This window comes from Heloderma suspectum, chromosome 3 (genome assembly GCF_057233095.1).
Source record: "Heloderma suspectum isolate Gila_16-S chromosome 3, 16-S_ref, whole genome shotgun sequence".
Taxonomy (NCBI): domain Eukaryota; kingdom Metazoa; phylum Chordata; class Lepidosauria; order Squamata; family Helodermatidae; genus Heloderma; species Heloderma suspectum.
In genome coordinates this window covers 254,557,532-254,572,637 of record NC_139460.1, presented here as the reverse complement: position 1 = coordinate 254,572,637, position 15,106 = coordinate 254,557,532, and the positions used below count along the sequence as shown (strand labels likewise).

The following is a 15,106-nucleotide window of genomic DNA, read 5'->3' as shown; positions in this document are numbered from 1 at the left end:
TTTTCTAGAGAAAAACAAATATTTATGTATGAATGAGGCTTCTTTCTAATCTGATTGTCAGCAAGCCAAAATGCTTGTATTGTGATTGCCGAGCTTTCATGTATCAATATAATTAAAAAGCGGTAACACTGCACTCTCACAGCATGTTCAATTATCACGTGAAAAAAAAAGCAGCAAAATACACAAGAAAGACAATGCAAAGCCTGATTTAATCTAACAATATTATTTTGTGTTTCTATGCTACTTGCCCCCTTCTTTCTAAGTGAGAGATCCTAGGTGATATCTCTCAGTGCTGGATATAGCTTATACGAGCAGCATTTAATTTTTAAAAAGAGCAGTAGCAGGGGTCAACCCCATCTAGGAATTGCAATTTCTGTCCTGGAAGCCCTGTCCCAATCAAGATGCTTGAGAACTGGATGTGGGTGCATAAACTCAGAGATACTCTCTTTCTTAGAATTTCTTTAAGTAACCCTGGAATACTATAAATCAAGGGTCACTGAGAACAGTGGTGCTTCCAGACAAGGCTTTTAATGTGCAATCACCATGCCTCATTCACAGAAGAAAAAATGGAGTAGCTTGTTATACAAGAAAATATGGAGTGGCTGTACGGTGCCTCTGATGGTTAGACACCTCCATCCGGAAGCACTCCAGGATTGAGATCTCAAGGTCAGAGTCCTTTACATAACAGTGATTAATCTGTTTATAGGGCTAGAATATAATAAATGTGGTGTATAGAAACCATGTCCCTTGGCAAGTACCCCACTTCATCTCTCTACCAGTATTCCTAGGGCTACTTTATGATTATATATGCTTCCATGTATATGCTACTATAGATAGAGTGACACTGCTTCTCCAACTATTTCCTTTCCTTTTCTTTTTCTTTCTTTCCTTCCTTAAAATCACATTTAAAATACAATGTTAAAAACACGATGTTAAAAACAATTCCAAGTACAATAAAAGCCATACTAGGAGCAGTAAGATGGAGCAGCATGAATAATTTAATTACAGCTCAAGGAAAGCCTGGGTGAACCAATGTGTTTTCAGGAGGCGCTTGAACCCGAACCACACAAGGGAGGGTTTTCCAAAGGTTGGGTGCCACTACGAAGAAGGCATACCATTGGGGTATTGCATGGTGACATTTTGTTAGTTCCACAACAATAGCAAGGCCTCCTCTGATGATGTTAAAGGTCACCTGGGTATGCATAACGAAAGGCAGTGTGTGAGGTATCCTGGTTCCAAGTTGTTTAGGGCTTTGTATGAAAATAACAACTGTGTATGTGGCTTGGTAGCTAATAGGCAGCCACTGCAGTGGGTTTTTTTAAAAGAATAAATAAATACAGATGCTATGTGACCATAGCTGGGTGTCCTAGCGAGCGTCCTAGCTGCTGCATTCTGCACTAGCTGCAGCTTCCAAACCATGCACAAAGACCATCCACATAGAACACATTGTAGTAGTCTAATTGTGAGGTTACCAGTTCATGAATCACTGTGGCTAGGCTATCCCTATCGAGGAATGGGTGTAGTTGGAATACCAGCTGAAGTTGGTAAAGGGTGCTCTGGGTCACTGAGATCACCTGGGCCTCCAGTGACAAAGATGGATCCAGGAGCACCCAAAACTATAGACCTGCTCCTTCTGCAGGGTATGCAACGCCATCCAGAACAGGCAAACAGCCCAATTCCCAGACCTGGGAACTTCGAACCCATAGGGTCTCTATTTTATCAGGATTCAGCTTTAGTTTATTGGCCCTCATCCAAGCCATAACTGCATTCAGACACTGGTTCAGAACATGCATGGCCACTCCCAATTTAGATGTCACAAATAGAGCTGACTGTCATCAGCATACTGATGACACTTTGCCCCAAATCTCCTAATGACTGCCCCCAAGGGCTTCATAAATATATTAAATAACATTGGGGACAGGATGGTGCTCTGGGGCACCCCACAGTTCAGCTGCCATGGGGCTGAGGTGCAGTCACCCAATGCTATTCTCTGGAAGTGACCAAGTCACTAGTACAAGTACAAGTATGTACAAGTCGAACCACTGTAGAACAGTGCCTCCAACTCCCAGCTCGTGGAGGGAGTCCAGGAGGATATCATGGTCAATGGTATCAAAAGCTGCTCAGAGATCAAGAAGAAGTAACAGGGTCGCACTCCCCCTGTCTCTCTCCTGAAGAAGATCATCCATCATGGCAACCAAGGACAATTCCATCCCAAAACTGGGCCTGAATGCAGTCTGGAACGGATCGAAATATCCAGGAAAGTTGAGAATCAGAACCTTAGTTAGTAGTTACAATTCTCACATTCATTACAAGGCAATTATTATGGCTCCTTGAGTTCTTCTCTGGCTTGGAGTTTCAATTCAAGCTGGGGAATAATGGCTCTTTCCCTGCCTCTCTTCCATCTTTCCACTTATTTGGCCTAGAAGATGCACAAACAATTAAGCAGCAGGAAAGTCTCACTGGAGGCCTCCCTTTCTCCCTGATGCCATGACCACAGATGCAGCAGAATGTCCGAGGCACTAGAGATCCAGGAAAATCTATTTTCCCCATTTGTCGGGGGGGGGGGCTTGAACATGGAGACTTCTCCTGACATCCATACAAAATGACTCCACTGCCTTGATAAAATTGCATTTCCGAGGGACCATTCCACCAGGCAAAAGAGTGGGACAGAGGAAGGTCTCTGCAACCACTAGGCCAAATAAGTACAAAGCTAGAAAAGTGGCAGGGCAAGAAGAGTTGTTCCTCAGCTGATGCTGTCACTGCTGGTTCTGCTGGCAAGCCAAGTAGGGACAGGGCTGGTTACCAGGGCCTATAGACTCAATTGGGAAGCTCACAGGAGGTTGGTAGGAGGTATTTGGACCCTTGCACACTGCCAATATTATCAGGTCTCCAGCAAAATCCTGAAAGGGCTTGGAATGGTACTGAGAATAAACCAAGGTATTTTCTGATTGGGGTGGGGAGTGGGGGGATGGATGGACATGATAACACAGTTCATTCTGAACCCAGTTCTGAATTGAGTTGGTTGGTGGGAGCACTTGTCACTATCCATAACCACCACCACCACCCCAAGGTTCAAGAGAACAGTCAAATAGTGCTCCCATGAGTCCCATCTACAGCTGAAACAGTGTGGATGGAGACTTGTTGACTTTGTGCTGCTGCTGCTACTATTACTACTGCTAGTAGCATTTATACTGAGCTTTCAAAGTACTTCATTATCAAGTGAATATACTGAAATCCCTTTAGTAAGCTGTAGGGCAATCCTGTAAGATAGGTCTGTTTTGCCAAAGGCAAGTGTTCTTTCTTTGGATTCAGACGCAATGAGCATGCCAGTGAGTTGAAGTCAGAAGATTTTATTCAAAGCAGGCAAAAGGATATTATACGATACCAAGCAAGCTTATTTTCCTCACTCAGTTGTCGGGAGTCCCAATGGATGACAACGAGGAGACCCCAGTCTGCGGCCGGTGTGCACCACCTTCCAGGTCTAGGTCTACATCAAAGCTCTATTTGGGCAGAACTACAAGGCTTTTTATACCCTAGACCCTTGTGTGCTACGTGCCATTTAGGACAGCACCTCAACTAATCACACCTGTTGTGTTCAGGTCTCATGATGATGTGCTTACATGGCTGTACCACCCAAAAGATAAGCCAAAGCAAGTGGACAGCAGCCAGCTCCACTGTTTATGGTATCCTCCAGCATTCCAAGGCCGTACCATCCCAACCCGCAACCGACCTTGGAAGACAAATTTCAAGCCAGAGGACCTCAAGGGCCTTAAGGAGGCCTAGGTCTTAAGGTCTTCCAGGAGACATAGGAATAGAAGGCACAATTGTGGCACACCATCCCTATCTCCTCGGTATACAATTAGTCTTCTGATGGTTTTCCTCTACAAGGTCTGTGTTATTAACCCCACTATTGTAGATGTTGGGAGGGAAATGAGAAGCCAAGTTTGAGAGACAATGACTGGGTTCAGACAACACACCACGGTTTGTCATGGGTTAATTAAGCTATGATGAGCCATGGCACCTGTGGACACCAGGTTACACATATGCAACCCCTGCTCGAAGGTTGTCATGGCATGCGAACCTAGCGTGTGCGTGTAATGCGAGTGTTAAGCAACCTTCACATAACCCTATAACAGACCACAGGGGTTACATATTCAAAATGGCAGCCACAAGCAGCCCTCATGCACCACAGCCTCACCATGCATTAAATAACCCATGGTGGGCCATTGTGTCGTGTGAACAGCCCCAATGCAGACCTGCCTGATTTCACTGGCAGAGGGCTAGATTGAACTGGCAATGTCCTGGTTCACAGCCCAGTCTTTTGCACTCAAACTCTACACGACATTGGCAAATCTGTGTGTTTCAGTCCAGATCTGCCCCAATCATCTAGAAAGGGTGATGGAGGTGTCCAATTTTAAGAGCAAGAAGGGGGTGCACGGATAGGCAGTGCTGAACCTTCCTCCTGCCTGAAGCTTACCTTCCTGCAGCCTGTCTTCCTCCCCCAACATCATTTTTCTCTTAGCCAGGCTCTGAAGCAATATTGGCTGGAAGAGGAGTGCCTGGGGATGGGGGCCATTATCGACAGCATGCATATGTTTGAAAAATGTTCATGAAAAAATGCATTTTTTAAAGAAAAATGTGCACAAATATGCTTTAATCAATGAGAGAAGAATGCATATATTTCAAAGAAGCACATAACTGATGCATACATTTGGAAAAATATGCATAAAAATGCACAGATTTTCATGCAGAAAGAAAAAACAAAGCTCACAATCTGATACAGATATGAGTCAGAACGAGCTTCAAGATGGAATCCGGCAAGCTCGAGTTTTGTTTATTCACACACACCTAATCTGGGTTTAAGACACATGGATATGTTTCTGCCATTAAATGAGCTCCTCAAAAGCAGACCTTTCACTGAAACATTTTAAAGTTTTGTCAGTATCCTTGTCTGGGTCTCATGATACACACACAGACATGCACATAAATATGCAGAAAAATGTCACAAGCAGCTCCTTTGCATCTCACTAGCGAGGCATTCATATCTCTCTTTCACCTTGAAGACCTGTAATCTAATGAATTTCTTGTCTCCTCTCTGATGCACATGGAGCACTGATGATAATGACAAATTGCTGCCTACCTGTAGGCACAACAGGCTGCCTTACAATCAACAAGCATTAGCATCAATGGAGCAGCAGAGGATGAACGCTACGGCTGAAATCTGAATATGGGAGTTGAGTGCACTGAGAACAATGGCATTATAGCCAGACGATCTGGTGTTCACAATTGCTTTTTATTACTGATATTCTGTGGCAGGTGAGGCCCAAGCTACACATTAGTTAACTATGAGAGTAATGTTCCCTGAGGATCCCTTTAAATGAGGATAAGCCCTTTCCAGTGAGGGCAATCAAGAGCACAGCGGCAGTGGGGGAGGAAAAGCATATCCCATTTCCATCCATCATTTCTAGTTTGAACAGTTTTTAAGCAATGCATGGTTTAAATTTTGTTTTCCTAGGTTTAAAATCCCATAGGGCGGGCAGGGTGGGAGAAGCCACTTAGAAGTGTCTATGATCTGGAGCAGGGAATCTATAAAGCCTTCTCCTCCTGCCTTTACACTCCCATCTTTCCACTCTCAATTGCCCACTGGAAATAGCCTTCCATCGTCTGAACTAGCCCTTGGGCTATCATTATCCACTTTATTTGCATGTAACATGTTGTTGCATTCAACAGAATACAAGTGCAGTGATGAACTGCTAGCATTCACTTTAAATTCTTTATTTCATAAAGCTGCTTTACTGTGGAAAAGAACAGGCTTCTGCAGAACAGATTGTTTTTAGTGTTGACCATTTGGTATGCAATCAATATGCATTTCCCAACCCACCTTTCTGTGGACTGGAGTTAAGGGTTTTAGCTGGAATTTAAGGGGGAAACCATGTGGGTTATATGTAGACACGGATATATGCAATAAGCAACAAGACAGAGATTTTACAAGAGTAGACATACAGACTTAATAAGACTTGGGGGGAATAAGTGGGGAGACAAAGTGGGAAGAATAACTCACAAATAAATCATAGAGAGTGTTTGGGTGGAAAGAGTGGGAGCTGAAGTAAAGTACCACTGGCAAGCATGGCTGTTAAAGTTTCTGACAGTTTGGGGGTTTTTTAATAGTGAGTTGGGTTTTGTTGGTGAATAATGATTTACAGAGCAATTCTATGCATTCTTATTGTGTTCAAATGATCTTATACCCTGGTATGTGTGCATGGAATTGTAGCTTCATAAACCTAGTGTCAGCATCTTTCTGGATTCCAACTGGAGCCTTCCTTTTACCTTCCTTCAGTACTCTCTGATCTTTCCATGAAGATTTTGGGTAGGCTAAAGAGGCCATAGAGCCTAATGATGAGCAGAATGCACCACATTTTTGGAGGTTCTGGGGACCCTCTGTTGGGCTGGAATCAGGGACTCCCAGTCTGGGTTTCTAATCCCAAACTAGGATTGCATTTTACATTCCTTTTTCATTCTTTCCTTCTCCACACACACCACCCAGTTGCTTGGGAATTCTTCCCTTACAAGGCCTTCTTCATCAGTCTTTTATTTTTATTTTTCCCTCAGTCTTGGCTGGGACCAAAATCTGATCTCCTCCCAGCTGACAAATACCTAGTTGTCAGCACTGTAATGCTCCTAAGAACGCCTCTCGTTCCATTCCTCAAGTATGCACCTTCCTTCACCTTGCAGTTCTCAAAATTTGCTTCCTGTAAACACCCTTAAAACTCATTATGCTTACCAGAATAAACCTCTGACCTCCACACTCTTGTGATATCATGGCAGCGTCCAGTGTAAAGGGTTTCATATTATCAAATCAAAGCCAGTCTGTGTTTACCTCAGGATTTTTACCTTTCAAAATATATTGTGATTTTTCAGTTGACAAAGATACTTGCTTTGTGCCTTAATTTGACACCTGATACAGACTGATATCACAGTAATTTCTCTAAAATGGGCTTTGCAGGGATGGGGGAAGAAGGCAGGCTGGCCGCATAAAAATTAACATCATCATCATCATAATTATTATTAACATTATTAACATTATATACCGCCTTCTCTACTAAAAAGTCATCAAGGTGGTGTACAACAATTTAAACAAGAAAAACAAGAACATTACAAACACTTAAAACATTAAAACAACACATTCTGAATGGATAAATGGAAAATCTGAATCTTTACACCCCTTCTAAAGGTCAAAAGAGTGGAGCCAATCATAATTCTGGAGGAAGCGCATTCCAGAGTTTGGGGTCAACACAGGAGAAAGCCCTTTCATGCGTGCCTGACAAACGAGTCTCTGCCAGTAATGGTGCCCTCAAAAGGGCCTCTCCTGCAGATCTTAATGCTCTGGTGGGTTCATAGCAAGACAAGTGGTCTCGCAGATAGCCAGATAGCCTAAGCAGTTTCAGGTTTTAAAGGATGAAACCAACACCTTGAATTGCACCCCAAAAGATTTGGCAATGAGTACAGGTTATAGGGCACAATCCTATTGAGATAGACATCAGCCTCCAAACTTGGAGGCTGACGCCTATCCAGTGCAGGGTGGATGGAGGACAGAGGGGATCCTCTCCTGCATGCTCCAGCCACCCTGCATTTGTGGCTACAGGTGGGTTCATAGGGATGGAAGGGAAGGGGCCCAGAGACCTGATAGGAAGCTGTCTAGAGCAGCTTCCATGGTTTCCTCCCCTCCCTGCCCCATGGGACCACCTCCTCTTCACCCTCTCTGTGCCCCATTTATGAGCATGGAGATGGCAGCAGCATGGAAAGAACCACACCAGCTACAAAGGGGGGAGAGATGGGGGAGGAGCAGGGAGCACTGTTTCAAGAAACTGAAAAATCCTATGGTCGTCTAGACAGTGTCTAGTGGCTATAGGATTGCTCCCTTAGGGAGCAATCCTATCTGGATCGATGGTCGCCTCTGAGCACGGCAGCAACTGCCTATTGGGTGCAGGCTGGGAGGAGTGGTGAGGAGCAGATCTCCTCCTTGCTCCCCTGCCCGGCTTTTGCAGCTAGACAGCTGACTTTGGCTGCGTAGCCGTGGCACTAGGGATGGTGGAGAACAGCCTCCTGCCCCCCCCACCCCCCGTGAAATCCCCCCGGGATGGCACTTACCTGGGGCGGATGCAGCGGATTCGGCGGCGGCAGCGGTTCTGGTGGTGGCAGCAGAGACTCTGGCAGCTGGTCTCCTGGCCGGCCGCAGCAGGGCTGCTGCCACCACCATTGGCATCCTTGCAGCCGCGATAGGCTAAGTAAATTCTTACGTCACGGCTAACCTCAAAAAAAACCCCAAACCCGCAGCGTACGCAAATGGCGGCGGCTAGGGTGGCCGCCATTTGCATTCCCTATTTTTCACCAATTTATCTTACGTAAATATTTACGTAAGATAAAACGGTGAAAAAAAAGGGGGACGCAAATAGCGTAGTGGACACTATTTGCGTTCCTTTATTTTTCACCGTTCTAGCCTATGTAAATATTTACATAGGCTAGGACGGTGAAAAATAAAGGAACGTAAATAGCGTCCACTACGCTATTTGCGTTCCCTTTTTTTCCCTCCGTTTTATCTTACGTAAATATTTACGTAAGATAAATTGGTGAAAAATAGGGAACGCAAATGGCAGCCGCCATAGCCGCCATCATTTGCGTACGCTGCGTTTGGGGGGGGGTTGAGGTTAGCCGTGATAGGCTACGTAAATTCTTACATAGCCTATCATGGCTGTCTGGCTGGACGCCAATGGCGGCTGCTACAGCGGCCGCCATTTGCGTCCGCACCAGCCCGTCCGCAGCCAGAAATCCGGCTGCGGACGGCCCTGGCCGACTGCTCCATGGCCTGGCCGTGGAGCGGAGCCAGCCGTCGAGGATTCAGGGGAGGAGGAGCAGATCGTCCCCCCCCCGTCGAGGATTCCGGGAGGACTAGGGACAGAGTGCCTCCCCCCCGACTGCGAAAGATTCCGCAAAAAGGTAAGTGAGTTTCGTACATCCCCACGTGGGACCTCAGATAGCAGGAAGCAGCAGCCAGACCACACATAGGATGTGTCGTACCAGCATTTCTGATCTCCCCGCCCCGCCCCTGGGAACACTCCATTTTTGCCTCTCCATGTTGCTCTTATGAGCACGGAGTGTGGTGCCGATCCACACTGCCTACAAGGTGGGGGTCAGTTCTCCAGGAACCAACCTATCCTATGGCCGTCTAGCCACTGACTAGTGGCCACAAGATTGTGCCCTTAATTAATTAAAATATTGTCTTAGTAAAACTCTTAGGGATGGACTATTTCTCCTACTGCTGTATGGAAGAAGTAAGAAAGGGGACTTTGTTCCTTTTAGAGGAATACTGTGATATGGGAGGAGTCTCAAATCAACATACTCCAGGTCTTTTTTGAAAGAAAAGTTTGAACTGGATAAATGGTACGTAATTCACACGCATTTTTCTTGTGAGTGTTTGCACACATGCTTCATTGCTTAGAGTCACATTTACACACAGTGGGAGAAAATCCACAGAACAGGGAATCTGACAACATTACTGCAGAAGAGTTTTATATCCAAGCTTCACACAAGAGGCATCATGAACACCAAGAAAACTTCATTTGGAGTCAGGGGTAGATAGGTAGGTAGACAGACAGACAGACAGACATCACACACACACACACACACACACACACACACACACTAAAAACAAGGGGAGAAAACAGATGCTCAGAAAACACAGTACAAAATAGCACACCTCCCCTCCACCAGAGACCATGTAACATAAAACCAAGACCTCCATGCAAACCCCCTTTAGTGCAGAGGTTTGTGGCCTTTCTCTCCAACGAAGGGTGGGGATGGAGGAGAGAATTTGGACAAATAGGGTCTACGGACACTGAGGAAGTGATGTGCACTCCTCATTTCTTATGCTATCATCTTCATGGCGAACGGAAGGGGGCTATGTAGCTGCTCCAGAAAATGAATGGCATAGGTAATCACTAAGTCAGAGCTATGGCTTGAGTACTGGAGCCTCCTTGACAGATCACAAGGTGGGCTTTTGATTTGGAATTCCTTTTAACAACCATTTAATATAAATATAATTATATAGATATGAGGCATTCTAACTGTATTATAACAGTGTTTTAGCAAAGCAAGTTAGGATGTTAAGCAAACCTAGCATCCAAACTGATTGATTATGACGATTCTAGATTCATTATTTGTATAGATTAAAAACCTTGATCTGGTGCTGGACTGATACTATTCTACAGTAAAACACAGGGAAACATGTCACCTCACCATGCAATCCATTTACTACCTAAAGAAACACAATCTGGCTTCTAGGCAGTTGCTAGGAAATACTGTCCTTAGGGATACCCATTTCCATTGTGATCATCATTCCTGAAACACGATTGCCCCCTGGTAGTGAGAAGTGGGTAACGCATGCAAATTGAATCTCTGCAGCATTCACTCCTTTCCTAGCTGTTTTCTTGCTTGCCCCATTTTCCCAAGCATAATTTAGCATAATTTCTGTCCCCAGAAATATGTTCTGATTTTTCAATACTGGTGACAGCAAATTTGAACTATTTTCAGTCCTGTCACAAGTTTTGAAAAATTAGAACATCTTTCTGGGGACAGAAATTATGCTGAATTATACTACACAGCTACAGATTTGTACTTACACATCAAGACTTTTTTTTTTTAAGCCCTGTGCTTGAGCACATGCAGATTTTTCTTTGTGCCTCCCTGCCCCCACCTGCCAATTATTGCAGGGTATTTTAAAGCATTTGTCTTTCGAATATGCTAATGATTTTATGAATATAAAAAATAAAATGGCTCCTAAACTTTGATCTGATGCTGTCAGTGCCTTTTCCATCTAGAACGGATGTGAGCAAGATGTGGCCCACAGACCACATGCCATTCCTGCACCACCACCACCCCCAGTGCAACCCCCACTGCCCCATGACATTTGCAGGGCTCCCAGAAAAAAAAATGTTTAAAAAGTGTTTTGTTTTTGTTTGTTTTTAAAGGGAAAAATGCATCTATAGCACTGTGGAGTGCACAAAGGGTCATAAGAACATAAGAAGAGCTATATTGGATCAGACCAGGGGTCCATCTAGTCCAGCATTCTGTTCACACAGTGGCCAACCAGCTGCCAACCAGGAACCCCCAAGCAGGGCATGGGCGCAACAGCACCCTCATGAACGATTTGGCTTGTTACAGAGTGCTAAGAGTGTCAAAATAACTTTACAAGTAAGTCACATTTGACCATTTTGGTGCTCTGTAGTGCTATGGATAACTTTATTTCATATATATATATATATATATATGTGTGTGTGTGTGTGTGTGTGTGTATGTGTGTGTGTGTGGGGAGGGGCCAGCCCCCTGTAGACTGCAGCTGCAAAAATAACTCCTGGACCTCCTAAAGTTGCCCAACCCTGATATAGAGTCTAGACCCTGAACTAAGCAAAAGAGAATCTTACATGAGTCATCTCATGGAAATAAGTTTGGAGGCTTTGACTTTGAAGACATGGGATTAGTAAGGGACCTTTAATAAAGGTTGTGGCATGAATCAGGTATCAGATATACCTTATTCAAGTATTAGGGATGGGAGTATTTCCCCCATTCCATTTCTTTACTTTTTGTCTAGTTAATATTCTCCTTCATTCCAATTTTCTTAAATTCTTTTTTTTTAAACTAGTAGAATTTCTAAAATGAATTCCTGATTTAGCTCATGCACAGTTTGCCATAGCTTTCAAGTCCTTCAGTTTCATTCGTGTCTTTGTTACTGACACTGAACAATGATAGAAGATGGCAGAAAAGTGATCTTGATGTGATAAGTATTTATGATTACATCAAGATTATTTTTGTCTGGTGCTTTCCTGATGCACAAATGCATTCATGCATGGGGGGAGGGGGGAAACCACACAAAAAGTATCTTGACACAACCATGTGTACCATCACATTGTTTGCATCTTGCAGTGTTTGATGAATAGTATGAAGTGCACATGCACATCAGTACAATAAGAATCTTGATGCCATCATGCATATAATTATCAAGATTGCAACATGTTTTTTTCAGTGCGCACAATGTGCACAAGCAATATAGATGGGAGGAAAGCCATACATTGGCTGAAGGAACTGGAAGTGCAGAAGTGTGTTTACACATGGTGCATCCTATAACATTTAATTAGGTGTTTGTATATCTCTTTCTCTTCAAGAGAAATTGGTGTAAGCAAAGATATAGATATTAGGGCTCTGCACAGACCACCCCCCGAGCCACTTTGGATCCTCTAAAGTGACCCCTATCTGACTTGGATCGATTTGGACCCACTTCCGCTTCGACTCAGATCTGAATTCGAAGCGAGATTCGGATATCCGGATCACCCGTTTTTGGAGTTTTCCCATTGACTTGCATGGGAAAACACAAACGGTCATAACTTTTTAGTTTTTATAATACAGGCATGAAATTGGGAGACCTCTCCACCCCCTGGAGAGGAGGCCACCTGCAAAATTTCAGACACTTTGACCCAGTGGTTTTTGTGCTAGGCAGAGTTAAAATCTGATGTTTTCCACAGAAACTCTCAAAGCAAAGAGCTGTAACTTCTCCCTGTTTCCACACCCACATGTGACACCTTGGCCTCTCCCAGCCCCCCTCAAGGGCATTGCACCCCATAAAGCCCAGGCAGCTTGCCCCACTGTCTTGTGCACTAGGCGCAGGTGAAAATAGACTTTTTCCACCCAAACTCCCAAAGCAAAGAGCTGTAACTTCTCCCTGTTTCCACAGAAGTGTGACACCTGGGCCCCTCCAAGCCCCCCTTGAGGGCATCCCACCTGCCAAAGTCCAGGCAGTTTGGCCCACTGGCTTGTGTGCTAGGTGCAGGTTGAATCTGATATTCCCAGCAACTCAGACCAAACTCAGAAGGGAAAGTGTGTTGAGCAGAGGTCACTATGCCTAATCTCTGCTGCAGGTTTCTTTGAAGTGCAAAACAACCCTTATTCAGAAGAATCACCAGCTCAGCCTCTCTATGGCTGAATACACACATTACCTGGCAGGCAGGCTGGAAGAGGTTTTTGTATTTGCTTTTTTTTTATTTCTAGCACGCACTGAATGAGTATTTTGAATGTATCTTGAATGAACACGATCAGTGCCTATCCCAGAAGAGCCACTAATTTTTGAACACTGGAAACCTCCACCTGGTGGACCCATACTTTCCCCACCCCATCCTCTCCTTGGTGACCTGCCTAAACTTGTTGGACGTGAGAGATGGAGAGCTTGCAGGAGTTCCAGAGGCACCACCAGCCTTATGCTTGCCCCTGCTCCCAGTCTGCTGGGACATGTGGTGTTGGTGGAACAACAACTTAGCATGCACACACACACGGACACAGACACACAAGATCTAAAGAAAAGCAGAATTACCTAAGCAAATGATGGGTGTCTTTAATTTATTGTTTTATATTTCATGTTCTTTTATGGAAGGTAGGTTAACTTCAAGAAATACAGGACGACAACACAGGTGATAAAATAAGAGCCAAGAGAAAGCGAACAATAATTTAAATTCTTTAATTTCTGTTTTGGGAGGATCAACACAGAGAAGACAAAGACGATTCACTTCAGCATGGGGGGGGGTGCGTGAGCCAAATGCTACACACATAGGCTGCTATAATATGCCTTTCTTTAAGAATTTAGAAAGCAAGAAAAAACTAAATGCTTGAATATGACTTAAAAGGGGTGTGTGGGGGGGGAGGAACATGCCCAGAAGTCAACGTTTGCTTTTAAAAATCGAAATAAGACTGTTTTGTTTGTTTTTTTAATCTAAAAGGGACAGAGTTGACAGACAAAAATGACAAGGAAATCAAATGGAGAAAGCAGAAGTGAGGGTTGACCTTAAACAATAAACGCAGCCTTTTCCGGAGTCCACAAGCGACATAAACACACACACAGGAATGGCGGGGAAGAGTGGAGCATAGCAGCAACGAGTGAGGAAAAGCTATGTTAGTTTGAAAAAATATGGAAAGGAGAGATGAATATACAAATACAAATGAGTTGGAGGTAGAAAGAAATAGGAGAAGGAGGCTGGAAGGGGTGCTGCAAAGACAACGTCCCAAAGGGGACGGACGAGCAAGGAGCGAGGGAAGGATCCCTTTACAATCTGTTTCCTTTTAATTTAAATATTGAGGAAAGCCTAATGGCAATCAAAAATGAAGAAATAGAGGGAACAACTCCAAGGAATACACATGCACGTGCGCGCGCACACACACACACACACACACAATCATCTACCCATACACCAGCCCTCTCCCAAAGACACAGCTAGTTAAATAAACGAACACAGCCTTTCACCGAAGTATATATACCCCTTTCCTCCACCACTCTCTCTGATTTGAGACTGCTGGCGTCGGATGTGGCTGAGAGTTCCTATTTGCCAAAGCACACTCCCTCTTCCTCCTGTGCTCACCTTCCTGTCTCCCCCCACCTTCCCGCATCTGCTCACCTTTCCCCTCCCTCCTCCTCCTGTCCCTCCACATGAGCTTTCAGAAGTTGATACATTTTGGAGACAGCCTGTCTGGACTGCTCAGGCATTAAGCAGAGCTCCGAATATATGAAGTGGGGCTTCATTGGGGGGCATTTCATTGGGGGGGCACTTCACCCCAGGGTGCCTCGACACTGCTCTGACTGGCCTCTTATCATGAGGATTTTGCTCCAAATAAGCCTGCTTCGCCTTGTTATTCGGGCTTTGTGATACAGTCCTAATAGATATATAGATATCGATATCAATAGATATAGCTATTTCAGACAGAGCTGTGGTGAGACAATATGGTGCCTACAGTAGAATGAAAGCAATGTGGCCTTGTAGCAATTACAAGGGCTAACCATATGCAGCAAAGACAACAGTCTAGTTAACAGTCTAGTTGTGGCACCTTGAAGTAATCCTGGGGAAGTGTTTTAGCCCAGGGACCAGATTGCTTTCTGGATCACTCCCCAGGAGCCAGATGATGTCAGGAGGAAGACCCCTCCCCTGAAGCCCCTCCCTTCCCTGAAGCCGTTTCCTCTGATGTCATTAGGCAGTTTCTCCATGCAGAGAGAGGCACTGAGTGACTGCTCCTTCCT

The 15,106-nt window shown here is 44.6% G+C and overlaps 1 protein-coding gene across 2 annotated transcripts in view; it reads right to left on the bottom strand.

Annotated features, from left to right (window-relative positions):
• Nucleotides 1–15,106, bottom strand: part of SORCS1 (sortilin related VPS10 domain containing receptor 1) — a 618,971-nt gene that overhangs the window by 86,225 nt on the left and 517,640 nt on the right. The gene's annotated exons all lie outside the window — the stretch shown is intronic.